The 7,384-nt window shown below is 34.2% G+C and overlaps 1 protein-coding gene across 1 annotated transcript in view; it reads left to right on the plus strand.

The window, feature by feature from the left end:
- The window catches only part of LOC149208637 (uncharacterized), a 55,442-nt gene extending 54,751 nt beyond the window's left edge, over positions 1-691 (plus strand). Inside the window, exon 4 of the mRNA XM_089396139.1 lies at positions 267-691. The gene's annotated coding sequence lies outside the window, so the exon portion shown is untranslated. The remainder of the gene's footprint in view (positions 1-266) is intronic.
- Positions 692-7,384: the final 6,693 nt, after the last annotated feature.

Raw genomic sequence — 7,384 nt, forward strand, 5'->3', positions numbered from 1 at the left:
TTCCAGCATTGTTTTCCAATCCACTATGCTCTGTTTGAGTCTCTGGTGATGGGTAGTGAGTCCACTCGAAATGTTGGACAACTCTAAACCTGCACACAACAAAAATCCAGAATTTGACATCAAACAAAATGGATTTAGTTCTTTTTCAATTTGAACTGTGTATGCTTGTTTGTCTTTGAGAGTTGCTCATTTGCAGTGAGAGATTTTCGAGGATTTCTTATGTTTGTTTGAATCTCTAGATACTTACACTCACACGTATTTTTCAGGAACAATGGTGTCTTTCAAATTAATTGGCGTTGCTGCCACCACTTTGGCTCTGGTTTCAATGTTATCTTGAGGCCTGCATGTTCCATTAATGGACGTGGTTTCCTTAGCATTTTAGAGCTATTAATAAAGTTATTTATGTTAATAATTATTTCTATATCAAGCACTGACTTTGTGAATTGTCATGACTATTACATGTCTCAAATGCAATCTCAGTGGGAATAATAACCCTTCTTTCAGGTTCTGAAGGTTGTCAAGGGTAAAGATGGCAATTTGAGTCATCTTGTGTCGATGAATGTAATGATCCTTCGAGTTTTCAAGTTTATTATTCACAATAAGCCTCTCATTAAGGTCATCCATGATAAAATCATTGTACTAATATTAGCTTGTGCAAAATTAATATGAAATAGTCAGTATGGAAAATGAACGATAAGTTGGTTGATTGTGTGGATAAGGGTTTTGTCAGTGCCATATAACTAAATAACTATGTTTGAATTTCTTTCATTAAACATTGAGGTTGGTCTCAACTTAGTTGATGAAAAAAAAATCAAATGCAGTAAATCATCAAATAAATTAATTTCAAATTATTTATTGAAAACATCAATAATCTGCATCTCTTTTTTTAAATCATCTATTTTGGTTGTAGCTTGTATTCTGGTGCATCTGTTCTTTGTACGTCATATCTGCCATAATGAACTTTTTGCGCTGTAATTTGGATAGCATTAATGTGCAATTTCAGTTTATATGATATAGCTAGTTGCCTCATAAAGAAGAGCATACGCGAACAGCTCTTATCAGTTAATGGTGGAATACCATTTCTTATTACGAGCTTGTATAGTGGCATTTCCTGTCAGCAACTTGTACCATGTCTTCATATTGGTCATTTGAATGGCACATCTTCATATCAGTCACCCAGACAAACATTTTATTTTGATCCATTGTACAATGCATTTATATAAAACTTATTACATTGTTCACTTTGATATTTTCATAGTTTTTATGATTAATTTTCCATTGCAATTTACAATCATCCGTTCTAAGACAAACATTTTATTTTGATCAATTGTACAATGCATTTATCTAAAACTTATTACATTGTTCACTTTGATATTTTCATAGTTTTTATGATTAATTTTCCATTGCAATTTACAATCATCAGTTCTAAGGCCAAAAGTTAAAACTACAATCATCAATTCTAAGGCCAAAAATTAAAACTAAGGAACACGATGATGCATTAAAAGCAATGGTTAATATGTGTAACTTTGAGATAACTCTAAGACCAAAAGTTAAAACTAAGGAACATGATGATGCATTAAAAGCAATGGTTAATATGTGTACCTTTGAGATCGTAAAATGTAGCTAACGATTAAATTCAACTTTTTATAGCTCGTTGAGTTAGGCTGAACAATGGACGTTCCACACTGAAAGGTGTTTTTCCTAACCAATATAGGGGTCTTGATTTAAACTCGGTTACTTGTTTAGCGTGGGTGGGTTGTTTTAGGTTCAGGAGTTTAGTGGCAGTATCATCCATGTGATCTTAATCTTTTTCAGTTACATGCGACAAGTCTACCTTCTCCTAATTAAAAAAACAAAAAATGAACTTTCTGTAAATCACCAATGTTCATCTCTTTAGAAAGAGGTATGGTATCAAAGAAAGTCCATTGTATTAATCACCAATGTTCATCTCTGTGAGAAGAGGTATGATATCAAAGAAAGTTCATTGTATTAATAGTGCAATCTTGTTGAATTATTTCCACAATTATAATATAGGTACATACCAAATGACCCCATTTTATCTTAATAACTATAAATGTTGCATTTATGAATGAAATTTCGCAGTTGTAGAATAGAAATGCATATTCAAAGGAAGAGAAAAGGTGATAATCATCCCATAAAAAAACAAATACAAATTGAATTTTCTGTAAATCACGAGTCTTGATTTTTTTGGAAGAGGTATGATATGAAAGAGAGTTTGCTGTATTAATAGTGTAATGTTGCTGAATTATTACAAGGATATTGAACTTTCTGTAAATTGCCAGTATTGATTTTTTTTTGGAAGAGGTATGATATCAAAGAGAGTTTGCTGTATTCATAGTGTAATGTTGCTGAATTATTACAAGGATCATAATATAGGTATATCCCAAATTACCCCATTTTATCTTAATAACAACAAATGGTAATTTTATCTTACTAACAACAAATCTTGTATTTGTGTTTGAAATTTTCAGTTGTAAAGCAGAAATGTGTATTTAAATGAAGAGAAAAGGTGATTACAAGTATCATAATATAAGTATATACCAAATGGCCCCATTTTATTTTAATAATAAAAAATCTTGTATTTGAGAATGAAATTTTCGCAGTTGTGAAGTAGAAATGTGTATTCAAATTAAGAGAAAAGGTGATTACAAATATCATAATCTAATATAAGTATATACCAAATGGTCTTATTTTATTTTAATAATAACAAATCTTGCATTTGTGATTAAATGCTACTAAGTTCCTAGTTAGTAATATTCATTAAATACTATCCAATTCCTAGTTAGTAAATATTGTATGGTAATTTTTAATAAATGTTTTTGGGTTTACCATTAATACGTGCATAGGGGACTTGGCATTTATAAATAAGTTTGTTTGTTATGTTTCTTTTTTAATTTTTTATTATTATTATTTAATGTAATTCATGGTGTTGAGAAACCGAGTGTAGTGAAGTCTAACTCCTAATTTCTCTACTTGATAATTACTTGTGAATGTTAGATGTCTTATTACTTATGTCTTCTTCATCAAACAATTATACAAATGTTCAAATTTTCAAAAAAATATAGAGATCGCAAGGAGACAAAAACCCATACAAATTAGGTTTCTAGCTAGGCAAAATCCCAAAAGGGGAAAACCCAACAATCATTCTCTTATAGAATTAGATCAAAATGAGATATCCAAGACCAAGACAAAACTACCACCAAAATGTCAAGTCCAACCTTCCTGCAAGTCACATCCAAAGTCAAAGTCAACGCTGGTCAAAGTTTAAAATTTTCAGACTTGCAACTAGGGCCAAATTTTGGCCTGTGGTTACCTCAGAAATTTCGGCCTCCTTTCATAGAGTTTTGTTGTTGACATGTGCGAACTCTAAGAAGTCAAAGATTTGGTCAATGATGCAAGATTCTCCTTGTTTTGACTTGTCTCTCTCTCTCCTATGATTCAACCTCTTACTCCTTCATTAGGTGCAAAGTATACTTGCTGTGATGATGAATGAATATGTTCCAAAGGGGTCAAACTTGTCTCTTATATATAGCTTTGGGAGGGTCGTATAGGTGCCACTTGGAGGGCTAGGCCGACTTGGTCAACTTGTGGACTAATGACTCAATATAAAATTCAAATTTCTTTTTCTTACAAATGTCTAAATGGAACATGACTCAAATACATTTTTTTTCTCATAATAAATTCTTTTTGACTCTTTTTAACTCTCTAAGCTTGAAGAACATGCTTTGACAAAAATATAATAAATATAAATATAAATATAATAAATACATCAATGATAAATTTACACTATGAAGATTGACTCTAGTTACAACTTCAACGCTCCCTCTTAACTAGTGAGGTATTCATAATGACTCAACATGATAATCTGAAGTTGAAATATTCATATAAGAAATGATCTAGATTGATAAGCATCAATGATGATATCATCATTATAACTAACATTGTCAAACTACTAAAGCCTTGACAAGTACGCTTTATCTCTCCACTAGATCAGAGCACAATGCTGGGAGGCATTCAATAAGATACCACACCGCGTCTTCGAGGAACATACTCCACCTAGGTTCATCAAAGTATGTCCTCACAAGACCATTTCCTAATCCATTGTCACAATTCTTGACACAAGGAAATGTTGGTCCTCCAGACCATTCTTATATTAGATCAATGTACTTGACTTACGACTGTTAGTCATGGTCATAGTACAGGTCTCAAGAATGTCAGTCCCTGATGCTTATCCAATCCACCATTCTCCCTATCTGTGTTCATGTACTTGACCTTCGGTTGCTAGTCTTGGCCACACTACATGACACATGGAGAACAAAGGTGTCCATCATCGCTTCCTCTCAAACAAGGAGATATCCACAAGCCGAAGCTTGCTTAAAAAATACTCATCCTTTTCCTTGGAAGGGGACTTCATCAATACATTAGATACCTGTTCGTTAGTGGAGATATATTGTAGCTTTACAACTTCATTCTGCATCATGTCACAAATCATAATGTGCTTCATCCTTCTGGTTTCTCTAACAATATTCATATAGATTTGATCAATACAAGGTATCATAATCGAATCCAACATGTCATCAGATAGACCATTGAATATTTTATGAAGCCAAGCTGCCTCACATCTAATTGTTCAAGCTTCCACATCTTTTTCCTTCTTAGTGCAATAGAGTCCTACTTATGCTTTTCCAATAAAACAAATTCCAAGTAGAACCAACCATTAGTAGTATCTCCACTCATCATCAACACTGCCAACCCAATCGACATGTCCTTGTATCATGAAACCAATCAACTATTGGTACAATGATGGATCAACAATAATAAAACTCTCCAATTTTTGTTAGATGGTGTTGCCATAGGTATATAATCTGTCTTTTTGGAGGATACGCTTCTCTTAGTTTTATGTCAATCCTTAAGTAGTGATGTATTCATCCAAGATATGTCAGATTCTGCTTTCAACTCCCTCTAAAGATAATATCTCTAACTCATGCATTCTCGAATCATTCAATTTGATTCCACAGTACGAGGTCTTCTTTAGTCTTTCAAGAATCAAGAGTAACTTTTTTTAAGTTGAGGATTGTTAACTTGTACCTTTCATTGGGAGAACCTATTCAAGACTTGCTTCCATGCTGCCATGTAATATTAAGTGTTGAGTTATTTGATGTATACTTCAAACTGCCTTCTTTTCGAATATATTCTGCTATGTCCTACTAAATATATGAGAAAAGTTTGCTTCTTGAAATACTTCTCTCTAGCCATCATAGTGTCACTAGTTCATTCTGTGATGTATAAGGTCAAGTCTGCTTTACTAAATTTGAAGTGAATAATTTCTAACATGCTGCAAGCTAGATGTTAACTTCTATTGATAGACTTCTTGACTACTATGCCCTTTTCCTGATTGCCATCTTGTTAGCTTCTTTTGGATCTTCATGATGAAATTTTGGAGACATGAATCTTTCTACATTATCTTCTTCTAGAGTTTTGTGATGGATTCTATGTAGAAAATGATCAAGGAGGCTTCTCTTCTTACTTTAGTGAGTCGATTCTAACTACTTCATTGTAGATGATTATGAGCTCCCTCTTAATTTTGATCTCCATGAAAAGACTTAATTTACGAATCCCAATAATATTCTATGCTAGCCTCCATAAATCATATAACTGTCTTGCCATCAACAAATCATTATTCCATCTGCCATTTACTAAATAAGGAATATAAATCAAACTTGAATGCAAACCTAGTACAAAAGTAGATTGTAGAGCTATGTACACCTACCATATTCTTCATTAACATTAATAGTAGAGATCCTTGTTGTCCTCGACCTTGGGTTTCTTCAGAGCTTCTTCATCTTTAGTTGTTAATGCTTCATGTTTTTCTTTCCTCTTATTTCTCTTATTGTTCTTAGGGTTCTTAAGACAATCTATCTTGATATGTCCATATTCATGACAACCATTGTTAATTTTTCAGATTGTTCTATGTTGTATCAATTACTTTAGCCCAATTCACTTCTTCATTTAACAATGCATTCAATTTTTAGCAATGTATCCAATCATAACTTGTAACTGAAGATAGAATAATATAAGCAATGACAAAGAAGACAACAACACAACCATAAGAGACAATAGATTGGTCCAAGACTAGGGAAAAATCCACAAGGGGGAAAACCCTTTCAAATCTTCTTCTTTATTAGATCGTCGTAAAATGTTTCAATAGAGAGTACAATAAGCCTAATACATAAACTTGCAGCAGAGATTTACAAAACAGAAGCAAACTACATAACTATAAAACAACAAAGAGAAACCATTTATCCATCAGACTACTGAAGCCAACTATTAAATCTTAAATCAAAATCCTGGACGCTCCCAGCAAGGTAGATTGCGAGACACTGAAACTTCTTGGTCGCTCCATTAGCCACTGTGTGTGAGCGACTGTGTCTGACCCAGACGCTCCTTGGAAGATTATATGTGTGCATCTGTGGAAAAACATACACATAACTGCTCCAAACCCCCTGTCGCTCCCTTCCACTACTGTGCGAGTGACTGGGACTGCCCAGTCGCACCCTTGTCCTCATTGTGTGAGTCACTGGGGACCAACATTGTCCGATCTGTTTCAGAAACCCTAGATGCTCCCTTCAGGCTTTTGTGCGAGCGACTAAGATCTCTTAGTCACACCCTTGACCACTCTGTGCGTGCGTTTGGGGCTGAGAATGCTTAATTACGAGCCAATGATCGAGAAACAGAAACCCTAGATTCGTGCTAGCTTCAACCCTATAGTTTCGGACCCTTGAGTGAACTTCCTTCGTCAGACCTGTGCAAACCAAGACAATAGAAGAGAGTAGAAGATGGATTGATCAAATGTATCCAAATGAGCTTGGGGTCTCTTCTATTTATAGGCTTCCATGAGGGTCCACTTATGTTGAGGCCGACCTATCCAATTGTACCAATTATTATCTTCATCATATGAGCTGTCCAAAGTGGAATTTAATCATAGTTGCATAATTTTAACACTCCCTCTCAACTAGGGAGAATTCCACCTGACGTCATGTTGAAACCTTCTCTGTTCAACTCTATCTACTGAAGCATTCTTGAATCTAAAATAAAAAGAATCAGAGAGCATTAGATTCCACCCATACCGAGCATTAGGGTAACTAATCATACAGGGGAGCACATCTTTGACCTTGGAATCTCATCGGGGAGCTCATTTTGTTAGGTCCCTATAATACCAGTGATCACCCCATTACTATCGTAGTTGTATCCCTTATTAATATTGTTGTGCCCCTATTGTCCCCATATTGTTATTACTGTGCTCCATAGAATCCCTCTATTGTTATTTTTGTGGCTTTATATTATTATTGTTAGGTCCGCTGGG

This window comes from Pinus tabuliformis, chromosome 1_2 (genome assembly GCF_031772625.1).
Source record: "Pinus tabuliformis cultivar Carrire ecotype Pingquan chromosome 1_2, CPIR1, whole genome shotgun sequence".
Classification (NCBI taxonomy): Eukaryota; Viridiplantae; Streptophyta; class Pinopsida; order Pinales; family Pinaceae; genus Pinus; species Pinus tabuliformis.